Genomic DNA, 10,177 nt, shown 5'->3' with positions numbered 1-10,177 from the left:
TGAATTTAGTATGTAAATGGTACTAGCTGTGTGGGGCTGTTTGTACCAAATAATAATGATGAACTAGGTGCTGTGTAAATAGAAAAATGAAAGAAACGCTAAAATGCTAAAAATTGACATTTCAACTTAATTATTCATAAGCAGTACAATTTTAAGGCTTAAAATAAAAACAAATCAAAATGCTCTTTAGTGAGCATTGCCCCCCTCCCTTATTTATGTATTTATTTATTTATTTATTTATTTATTTATTTATTTATTTAATCTTTACAGGTTTTTACATACATTCACATACAGCATGCTACATATACTGGTCTGCATCTTGCTTTTTTTCCAGCTAATAGATCTTGGGGATTTTTTCGTATCAGTATATAGTTTCCTCTTTCGTTTTTGAGAATCATGAAATCTGAATTTCAATTTGGTTTTATGAAGTTCTGAAAAGACTGTCATCTCTCTGACCAAGGCCCGCCTGCAAAAGTGTGTGTGAGTGTGTGTGCACGTGTGCGTGTTTCGAAAAGATCACTGGTCGTCTCAGCTCAGGGTCTCCGAAAAGCAGATGCCGGGACAACATCCGATGTGCCAAAGAGTTACGGGGAGAACACATTCGAAAGATAAACGTCAGAAGGAGCAGGAGTGGCGGGGAGAGCGAGCCTCTTGTTCAGGAGGCAGGTCTGAAACCTGCAAAAGGAAGCAGGAAGGAAGCGGGTGGGGTGGGGTGGGGTGGGGTGGGGGAGTGGAGGAACCTCAGACCGCAGTGCGCCCTGAAGACGCTTCAGACAAGTCGATGGGGAGCGCAGAACACAGCAGCCTGGCGGGGGAGGCAGGCCCCGCTCCCTCAGCCCACTGTGCCCAGCCGCTGGCCGGAGGTGGTCTAGGAAGAGCGTGGCCTCAGCACAAGCCCTGCCAGGACCAGAGGTGCAGCAGCTGGAGCCTGTTCATCTCTCGCCCTCCTCTCAGCGGGTTCTCTTGACGGAAGCTCTGAGCAGGGTGCAGCCATGGCCGGCACAGCCTCCCCTTCCACTGCAGGCATTGCCTTGTCCACACGTTGGGGAGCAGTTCCCATCGACCTCTCTTCTTTCTTATTTTTTAAAATATATTTTTATTGACTTCAGAGAGGAAAGGAGAGGGAGAGAGATAGAAACATCAATGATGAGAGAGATTCACTGATTGGCTGCCTCCTGCACGCCCCCTACTGGGGATCGAGTCTGCAGCCCGAGGAATGTGCCGGGACCAGGAACCGAACCCTGACCTCCTGTTTCATAGGTTGAAGCTCAACCGCTGAACCACACTGGTCAGGCCATCAACCTGTCTTCTTGAGGGAAAGCTCAGAAAAGGAGAGTTAATAAGGCACCTAGGTGCCCCGTCTCTGCAGTTGGTCATGGGGCTGCAAATGCTTATCTTCTCCCTCTTCTTCTGTGCATTCTGCATTCCCCTCGCTCTGCGCTACAAGGGATCTGAGGAGAACCAGGAAGCATCCAATGGATCAGCTGGGTTCTGCACATCTTCCTTTCCGTCCCCACTGTCCTCTTCCTGCTCACCAGGGTCAACTCTTCCTGCCAGGATGGTGATTCCTCTTCTCATCTGCTGATCCCTGGGCTCAAGGAGTCAAGAGAACTGCCAGGCAGCAGCCGGAATCTGCAGTTCAACAGGACTCTCACTGTCCTCTTGCAAGAGTGAGGTCCACTGGGAACCCTGCAGAGTGCAGCAGAGCTGCGGGGACAGAGAGGATAAAGACGCTGAGGAAGTCGTTGGGATGGGATGATAAGTGGGCAATCTCGCTTCCACCAGTCAGTTCCCAGGCCCATATGTTCTTCCTAACTTGGAATATCATGCTACCTGGAAGTCTGATTTAGTGAATGCACTGCATCCTGAAGGCCACACTCGCTCTGTTTGCAGATTATTACCTGCAAACTGTGCCTTCGGGAGACCATTTCCTCATTCTACAAGGCCAGCTCCTCATAGATAATAGAGGGATGTGGAGACGCAGGCTGTAATAAGACCCATGGCCAGGGCTCCCTTTGGCGCCTCCTTCACTGTGAAGTGGGTCCCCTGGTCGGACGCTTTGTTGTATGGATTCTACACCTGTGGATCAGGCATGCCATAGCCCCTGGACAGCGGGGACTCCGACTGAGGCTCTGTGGGCAGAAAAGGTGAACCTATACCCAGACCAGGTGTCTGAGCCTAGAGAGGACACTGGCTATGCCAGGCTGCAAGGGGCTGCACGTGGTCAACCTGCCGCCAAGTGGATGATTGGTGTCCTCAAGGAGCAGTTCCTATTGCTGGCAGGTGGGACAGAGGCAGCCGTCACTTAATTGGCCTTGATAACTGGGAGCCCTTCCTGTTGGGCCATGCAGAACCTCCATCTCTGCCACCGAGGCCACAAGTTCATGTGGCCCTTGCTTTAGGGCTGGGCTGGCTGATGAGGAAGGATGGCTGCCATCACCTGGCAGAGTCCTGTCATCTGCTTTGGTTTGCCTCTTCCATGGAAGCCATTGACATGCAGTGCAAAACTCCACACATGCTGCCCATCACTGAATATTCATCCACATGGCCCTAGCCTAGACCTCCACATCTCTAGTCTTCCAGTCCTGTCCCTTCCAGGCCCATGACCAGATGGCCAGGCTGTTGACCATTGTCCAGAAGTGTACATATAGTCCCACCTCAGGCCCCTTTCACACAAAATAGATGACCAGGTTCACTACTCACAGCTCTGGCCCTGGAAGGACTTCCCCCCAGGTGGCTGTAATGCAGCCTCCACTCATTTGCAGCTTCATCTGGGTCCTGAGCCTGGACAGCGGGGACTCCGACTGAGGCTCTGTGGGCAGAAAAGGTGAACCTCCTTCAGCTGGGTTTATGAGACCTCATCTTCCCATAGTGAGAGCTGGGGAAAGGGTACTGGTGCGACCCGTTCTTGCAGCTTACTCATGTCTTCTGTCCTGCCCAGCTTGATCCTGGACCTACTGTGTCCGTCTCACAATAGACTGCTTCTAGATCTGTCTTTTTGCCTTAGCACAGCGTTTCTCAACCTGTGGGTCGCGACCCCTTTGGGGGTCGAACGACCCTTTCACGGGGTCGCCTAAGACCATCGGAAAACACATATATAATTACATATTGTTTTTGTGATTAATCACTATGCTTTATTTTTTTTTCTTTTTTTATTTATTTTTTTTTTATTGCTTAAAGTATTACAAAGGGTATTACATATGTGTCCATTTTATCCCCCCGCCCTAGATAGTCCCCCAGCCTCCCCTATCCCCCAGTGTCTTATGTCCATTGGTTATGCTTATATGCATGCATACAAGTCCTTTAGTTGATCTCTTACCCCCCTACCTCCTGCCCCCCAACCCTCCCTGGCCTTCCAGCTGCAGTTTGACAATCTGTTTGAGGCAGCTCTGCCTCTGTATCTATTATTGTTCAAAAGTTTATAATGGTCTCTATTATCCATGAATGAGTGAGATCATGTGGTATTTTTCCTTCATTGACTGGCTTATTTCACTTAGCATAATGGTCTCCAGTTCCATCCATGACATTGCAAATGGTAAGAGTTCCTTCCTTTTTAGAGCAGCATAGTATTCCATCGTGTAGATGTACCACAGTTTTCTAATCCATTCATCTACTGATGGGCACTTAGGCTGTTTCCAGATCTTAGCTATGGTGAATTGTGCTGCTATAAACATAGGGGTGCATATATCCTTTCTGATTGGTGTTTCTCGTTTCTTGGGATATATTCCTAGAAGTGGGATCACAGGGTCAAATGGGAGTTCCATTTTCAGTTTTTTAAGGAAACGCCATACTGTCTTCCATAGTGGCTGCACCAGTCTGCATTCCCACCAGCAGTGCACAAGTGTTCCTTTTTCTCCACATCCTCTCCAGCACTTGTCGTTTGTTGATTTGTTGATGATAGCCAGTCTGACAGGTGTGAGATGGTACCTCATTGTTGTTTTGATTTGCATCTCTCGGATGATTAGTGACTTTGAGCATGTTTTCATATGTCTCTTGGCTTTCTGAATGTCCTCTTTTGAAAGGTGTCTATTAATCACTATGCTTTAATTATATTCAATTTGTAACAATAAAATTGGAGGTCACCACAACATGAGGAACTGTATTAAAGGGTCGCGGCATTAAGAAGGTTGAGAACCACTGCCTTAGCAGGTTGAAGGAGACCCAGCTCATGATGGGAAATTCTAGATGAATGTCACTTGATGTCCTCTAGTCAAGCATTCCTTTTCTGTCAAGGTCAAGTAACTTACCAGAAACTGCTTCTCAAAAGCTATAACATTCTCTTTTGCAAATGACATGGCCTTGCTTCAGATCCCCATAGACCTTCAGTGTGATTCTCCACTAGGGCTTGCCATAGTCTCCATATTGTATCTTTTCTCACCCCTGACAGCAGACACCAACACCAAAGAATCTGCCTGATCCCAGGGCCCAAGAGGCAGGGCTGCTTACAACACAGCCCGGGCCTCCTGCAAAGGCCTTCCTGCTCTGAACTCTCTCAGAGCGGGCAGCCCATCTTCCATGTCACTCAGTGTAGGGGCTGGAACAGCTTCTATTAGTAAGTGTGGTATGTGTTGCTTCCAGAATCCAAGAGACCTATCAAGTGCCCTGGTTCCTTTTTTGTGTTGGAGGCTACAAGATGCACAAGTTGCCTCTTATCTGTAGGAGATGTCTTGGGCGAGCATACCGTTGACATGAACAAGGCTGAGCTGAAGTCGCAGCAGCTGGAGGCTATCTGCCGAGTGCCCTCCTCCCTGCACCTGAGCAGACTGCCCCATGGGCTGTGCCTACTTCTCAGGGAGCTTTAAAAAGTGGTTTTCATGCCCAGCCGGTGTGCTCAGTGATTGAGTGTTGACCTATGAACTAGGTCATAGTTCGATTCCAGGTCCATGCACATGCCCGGGGTTATGGGCTCGATCCACAGTGTGGGGCATGCAAGAGGCAGCCGATCAATGAATCTCTCTCATCATTGATGTTTCTAGCTCTCTCTCTCTCTCTCTCTCTCTCTCTCTCTCTCTCTCTCTCCCCCGCCTCCCTTCCTCTCTGAAATCAATTTAAAATTTTATTTTTTATTTTTAAGTGCTTGCCATGTGAAAGTAATAGTGAAATGCAAGAGATGACAAAAAGGTGAGAGTATGTGTAAGGAAAGGAAGAATTTAAGCTTTATCTGGAATGAAATGAGTGCAAAAGAACCCAACGAGGGCTTTGAGGTGTGCTGTTGAGGTGACACATGGGCTGGGACTGCACCCCTTAGCAAGGACAGAGCATCCCCATGTCACTCAGCTGGAAGAAAGCCCCTTCTATTACTGGCTATGGTTTCATGTCCCTTCCCAGAGCCCTGGGAACCATTCCTCCCCCAGTTGGAACTGGCATTTCTTTTACTGCCTACAAATTCGTTTCCTTTTTCTGTCCTTCCGTGATCATCATCTGGTAGCTGTGTCCTTCTTAGCAGCGCTTTCCGCAATATCGTGTGCCTCCCTTCGTTATTCAGCTCTTTAGAGAAAGATCACCCCATCATCTTTCACAACGCTTACCATCTCAGCACCAACACTCCCAAATATACTTTCATGCTCCCTTGCCACCCCCAAGTTGTGCTATTTCAAATACTGAGTTGCCCCAGTATCTTCCGGGCTTCAGAATAAAGCATTCTGATTTGCAGTGTACCACGAGAGAGAGGAGCTTGTCATCTTGTCTCCCCAGACCCCCGGGACCTCTTTTCCAAGAGGCCTCCTCTGTCTCAGTCACAGACGCGGACTCCCTCATTCCTTCTGTCTCTTAACTGAAGACCACTCCTTTCCAGATGCCCCTTCCACTTTATCCCAGAGCTAAACAATATGCCTTTGATCCCCCAAAACAGCTCTGACCAGCAGCCCACAAAACCACTCTGCCCTCTGAACTCTTAGGACTCTTGACACTTACTTGCTACTTGTAATGGTCACCCATGTACTTTGTCTTTTTTATCTCTTACCTCTTTTGAGATGTTTTATAGCCTTAAGAGCAAGGTCTGAGCCTTGCTTCTCTGTATCTCCAAATCTAACCCAGTAAGTAATCATATACTCATGTGCGCGCACACGCACACACACACACACACACACACACACACACACATGCTGTGGTTTGTTTCAGGTGCCAGGTTTTCAGTACAGACCTGCAACCCACTCTGTGTCTTCAAGCTGACCACCTCCTTTCACCCTCCCTTTAGTCTGTCACACCTTCCCGTTGTTAGAACTTTTCCTGAAACCCTCTGTGAGCCCCATCGTTGGACACGTGCTAAGTCCCCGTGGAGCCCTGCCCATTAGGAAGAGCGGGCAGAGAGCCACAAGGGACAAGTCAGGGGGAGAAACCACAGCACTGCCCTTGAGACTTAACTAAGGCCCCGCTGGTGTTGTTACACTGGAACTAGACTAGTTCTAAATTAGACTCTTCGTGCCAAGGACGGGAGTGCCTAATTGTACAAGATAAGCTAGCAGGTATCCAGCAATTATATAAAATTCTGGTACCATGAAGCTAATGTCTAGAACACAAAGGATCACCTAAAATTAAGGAGACTGGGGAGGGATAAGGAGAGAGCGACACAGGACGTGAGCCAGCCGAAGTGGTGCGGGAAGAAGAGGCAGAGGAGAGGCGAGACATACGGGTTTTACAGAAGCCAAGGGAGGTATGTGCTCACGGGTCAAATTCCCAGCTGCCTCCAGCAGGACAAGAACTGAAGAGACGCCATTATAGATGTCAACTAGGAGGTCCCCAATGGCTAGGCAAGCTCCACTACACTGGGGAGGACAGAACCCAAATTGGGGGGCACAAGGAGTGGTGGGAGGTCAACACTTGAACGTAACATACTCTCCCTAGGAGTCTGCAGCTTCAAGGGCAGAACCAGGGACTTGAAGTGAAAGCAGTACCTGCAAATGAGGACTGTTTTCACACGGAGGACACATGCGCACATCTGATAGATGGAAGAAATTACAGCACATTCCACGGAGGGAAGGAACAGACCCAGAACGTGGAGAGGAAAGACGCTAAGTTCTGAAGAGAGGAAAGAGAGGGCAGGTGGCCCATGTGTTGGCTCTTTTCCTTTCTGAGGGAGAAGACCAAGCCCAGTAGGAAGGAACTGGGGCTGAGAGGAGCCTGGGGACAGTCACAGGCAACTGGAAGTCACCTGGAAAGAGACTGTGGTGCCGAGTGGAGGGATGAGTCTGAGCTCTGCTCCCATGATTTGCAATGGCAACTAGAAAATGATGTGATTTCTCCACAGGGGCTTCCTAGGAGTGGGGGATGAGAAATGGAGGCTTGGGGTTGGGGACCGGGTGGGCAAATGCACCAGGAGATCACTATGGAAAGGACAGTGTGGTAGAAATGACTCATAGGGCCTGGGGCAAGGCAGGGTGGGGCCAGGAGGACAAGGGGGCATCAAAGGAATGGAGACTTTGATATGAGATGGTTTGTTCAGCGAGTGGGGAAGATGAGACAGTGTTGCCAAAGAGTGGGGTTGTCAAGGTGCATTTCCAGAGTTGGTTTACATTGGGTTCAAGGTAAGGTCCAGGTTGTATCTGAGGACTTTAAGATAAAGATCATGCCTCTGAGAAAAGCTTGAGGCCAGGATGAAGCTGCCTGAAACAGTGGCAGGGGACAGCATGTGGGGGAGGAGCAGATAAACCAGTAGTCCTGGATGAAGGCAGGGGAGTGACCTAGAGAAGATGGCGACAAGATTGGCACTTACGGCTTGAATGACTAGTGCGAGTCTCAAAAGGAGGCACTACTGAGCAATAACTGTCAGAGGAGAACAGTGCCTATTACAGGCAGGCCTCGTTTTATTGTGCTTCACTATATCGTGCATCACAGATGTTGCATTTTTCACTAATTGAAGGCAAGACCCTCCACCAGCAGAAAAGATTACAGCTTGCTTTATTGCTGTACTCGCTTTATTGCAGTGGTCTGAAACCAAGCCTGCAATCTCACCAAGGTATGCCTGTACTTACCAACTCATTAATTTTTAGTTCTTGACCTGTGTTACCCAGCTGCCTACTGAACATCTCCTAAATGAACCTGTCTTCCCAACCTCTGTAATTTACTCTTTTTCTTCCATTTCTTTCATGCCAGACAGTAGCATTACCATTCGTCCAATCCAGGCAGCCATTCTAAACAAGGAGAAAAGCCACCTTCACAGTCCTTGCTCTCCACCCAGAAGGTTTCCTCCCCCCATTTGAAAGCTCTCACTCTTGCTCCAAAGCAGGAGGGAAATAAGGAGAGCCACCTCACAAGCCAGACCAACCTGGGTTTGAATCCTTGCTCAACCATGCCTGTCTTGAATGACCTTGGGCCCATGAATGCCCTACACCTTATTTTTCTTCTCCTGTAAAATGGTTATAATACTACCACATGGGTTTAATGAGATTTCAATAAATGGATGCATGTAAAGAACTTAGGGCAGAATCAGGCACATGGTGATACCTTCAAAATTTTGAAAACCATTCTTTTTATTTTATTTATTTTATTTCAGAGAGGAAAGGAGAGGGAGACATCAATAATGAGAGAGAATCATTGATCGGCTGCCTTCTGCAAGCCCCACAAATGGGATCAAGCCGGCAACCCAGGCATATGCCCTGACCAGGAATGGAACCATGACCTCCTGGTTCGTAAGTCAATGCTCAACCACTGAGTCACGACAGCTGGGTGAAAACCCTTCATTTTGGAACTCTCTTCTGCTGACCTCATGTTCTCTGCAAAGCTTATGACCACATTTCTTAATATAGTCATTGCAGAAAAATGTCTTAAATGCTTTATTACAAAGGTGCAAGTAATACTCATTTTGACATAGAGTAAGTCACGGTCCATCTTTCAGAGTTGGTTTACATCAGGGTCAAGGTAGGGTCCAGGCTGAAGACACACTTGGAATCACATCCTTTAAACAATAAACACAGCAGAATTGTAAATTTTTTATTAAAAATTCTCCATCATTAATTCTAATCTGTAAAATAGTTATTAATAAATTTTAAACACGCCTTCATTTTTAAAAAGATTAAAATATAAGTGAAACATCCTCACCAACTTGTTGTTACTAGAGTCACACTCAGAACGGCTTACCTTTGGCTACAGGGTTTTCTGGAAGGGCAGTCTCTACTAGCTGGGCTTGAAGGGAGGAAAAGAAACTGCCAGGGCGGTTGTTGGCCCCTGGGCTTTAATGGCCTCCCCCACCCCACCTGTCAAACCAACATTCACATTCTCTTCTTACTAATCCCTTCTTAAAGCTAAATTCAACTCCCCCTTATCCAGGGCAAAGGTTCAGAGTGAGAGGGAAAATAAGGACATTACTAACCCTGACTACTCTCTGCCATCCATCATTCTTGGCACCTCTTCCTAGTTCACCTTCCCATCTTCTCCAACCGTTACCATTGAACCTGAACCCTGGCATCAGTAAACACGTCAGTGCATTGGGGGAAACATTCCATCGTGGTGGCAGCAGGTACATGGGAGCATGGCTTGTGTTGTTACTTTGCCAAATATTGTTCGGTGAGGTACCAAGCATTCAATAAATTTATTTCTTCCATAAAGAGAGTCAATGGCAGAGTCAGGTTACAGTTAAGATTATTTGAAATTTAATAGCAGATAGCTGGTGGTGGATTCTCTCTTTTAATGAAGGTTCCTTCCAAGGAAGACATTATTAGGGAGAGGAAGAGGAAAAGATTAAGCGATAAATAGCCATGTCTTTTATCCTCCTCAAATTTCCATATTCTACCCAGTTGTGTATGTACCACGATCCTGTGTCCTTCCACCATAGATGGACCAGACATTTTTTATTTTTTTACAGAAGCTAGAAACTTTCTCTGTGCCGTATATTCCAGAAAATTCATCATTTGTGTGAGAGCAAAGTAGGAAAAGTACAAATCATTCCATATTTCCCCCATGCTTGCAAACAAAAACGTAGTCCTTAAATGGTCCTATGTGGATCGAACACATACGGCTAGCTCCAAAAAATATGATCAGGGAACAAGGATACTCTGTGGAAAGAAAAAAAAAAAAGTTTTAAGAGAAAAAATAAAATGCTGTCTTAGCAACCACACTGTTTCTCCTATGAAACAGAACCCCCACCTAAATGGAAATGTGTCTCTCTCTGCTAGCTGCTGATCCCAGTGGCTCCCATAACGGAGAAATGCAGCTATGGCTCAGCGGCAAAGTCCGGGGCCCT

General features: G+C 47.3%; 1 long non-coding RNA gene across 1 annotated transcript; it reads right to left on the bottom strand.

The window, feature by feature from the left end:
• Nucleotides 1-8,447: 8,447 nt before the first annotated feature.
• LOC308533669 lies at nucleotides 8,448-9,183 on the bottom strand. The gene is made up of 2 exons (XR_013997111.1): nucleotides 9,076-9,183; nucleotides 8,448-8,893 (listed from the first exon to the last, which is right to left on the bottom strand). It is a non-coding gene; the product is annotated as an uncharacterized lncRNA (long non-coding RNA).
• Between the last annotated feature and the right edge of the window lie 994 nt (nucleotides 9,184-10,177).

Source organism: Myotis nattereri, assembly GCF_964212035.1.
Source record: "Myotis nattereri genome assembly, chromosome: 17".
Lineage (NCBI taxonomy): Eukaryota > Metazoa > Chordata > Mammalia > Chiroptera > Vespertilionidae > Myotis > Myotis nattereri.
The sequence above is the reverse complement of the archived record's forward strand: the minus strand, read 5'-3'. Positions and strand labels throughout refer to the sequence as shown.